The sequence below is a fragment of the Dipodomys spectabilis genome, unplaced genomic scaffold (genome assembly GCF_019054845.1).
Source record: "Dipodomys spectabilis isolate Male_0828 unplaced genomic scaffold, ASM1905484v1 ptg002007l, whole genome shotgun sequence".
Taxonomy (NCBI): domain Eukaryota; kingdom Metazoa; phylum Chordata; class Mammalia; order Rodentia; family Heteromyidae; genus Dipodomys; species Dipodomys spectabilis.
The window spans coordinates 11,746-13,315 of record NW_024872684.1 but is presented as its reverse complement, the minus strand read 5'-3'; the positions used below and the strand labels follow the sequence as shown (position 1 = coordinate 13,315).

The 1,570-nt window shown below is 40.0% G+C and overlaps 1 non-coding gene across 1 annotated transcript; it reads right to left on the bottom strand.

The window, feature by feature from the left end:
- Positions 1-410: 410 nt before the first annotated feature.
- LOC122103170 lies at positions 411-541 on the bottom strand. Its single transcript, XR_006146720.1, has one exon. It is a non-coding gene; the product is annotated as a small nucleolar RNA SNORA51 (small nucleolar RNA).
- Positions 542-1,570: the final 1,029 nt, after the last annotated feature.

Below are 1,570 nucleotides of genomic sequence, written 5' to 3'. Positions count from 1 at the left end.
ACTTCCCAAACATACAAAAAGATAGTCCTATTCAGATACAAGAAGCTTTTAGAACCCCAAATAGACCAGATCAGAATAGGACATCCCACCGTCACATTATAATCCACACAGGATCAACTCAGACCAAGGAAAAGATCCTTAAAACTGTCAAGGAGAAAAGAGTAATCACGTATAAAGGGAAACCAATTAGAATCACCTCAGATTTCTCAGCAGAGACAATCAAAGCAAGAAGAGCCTGGAATGATGTATGCCATGCCCTAAAAACAAACAACTATCAACCAAGAATACTGTACCCAGCTAAACTCTCCTTCATAACTGAAGGCCAAATATAAACCTTCCATAGCAAAGAAAAATTGAAACAATACATCTCCACCAAACCAGCCCTACAAAAGATTCTTTTTTTTTTTTTTCCTTGTCTCCCCATTCACAATACAGACTAGGCACAGGCCTGGGCTGAGGTGTATATGGGGTAGGTTTATTCTGCCTCCTCTTTCTATACAGTCAGTGTAAGAACACAGCCTGTGGTAAGCACCTGGAGGCCTACAAAAGATTCTTAAAGATGTCCTACACATAGAAAACCAACAAGACCGCAATAAAGGCCAAGAAACTGCACCCAAACTGAGAATCCAAGAACCATAGGAAGAACCCAGTTTTCACAGCCCCCAAGAAGGTGGATAACATGGCCGGAACTCCCAAATACCTCTCAGTCCTATCTCTTAACGTTAACGGACTGAACTCTCCAATTAAGCGACATAGACTGTCTAGTTGGTTTAAAAAACAAGACCCTTCTATCTGCTGCCTGCAGGAGTCACATCTTGCCCGTAAAAACAAACACATTTTCAATGCTAAAGGCTGGAACAAAATCTACCAAGCAAACGGCCCCCATAAACAGACGGGAGTTGCAATCTTAATATCAGATAAAATAGACTTCAAATTAAATTCATGAGAAGAGATAAAGAAGGTCGCTACATACTAATTAAAGGATCTCTCCTTCAGGAGGATATTACAATTCTAAATATCTATTCGCCGAAGAATGGAGCACCCAAATTTATCAAAGAAACACTACTTTCCCTCAAATCCCATATAGATCCAAAGACATTAATTGTTGGGGATTTTAACACACCACTCTCCCCACTAGATAGATCAACTCGGCAAAAACTCAACAGAGAAACCGCAGATCTAAACAGCTGCACAGATCAAATAGACTTAACAGACATCTACCGAACATTTCACCCAGCAGCATCAGAATACACGTTTTTCTCAGCAGCACATGGAACGTTTTATAAAATAGACCACATTTTAGGCCACAAAGCAAACTTGTCTAAATTCAGAAACATTGAAGTTATACCTTGCATTCTCTCTGACCACAAGGGAATAAAATTAGAACTCAACACCAAAAGCCACCAAAGAAAGTCCGGTATCACATGGAGGCTGAACAACACACTGCTGAATCAAGAGTGGGTCATAGAAGAGATTAGAAAGGAAATTCAAATGTTCATGCTATTCAACAAAAATGAACACACAAATTACAGCTCCTCTGGGACACAGAAAAGGCAGTACTCAGAGGCAA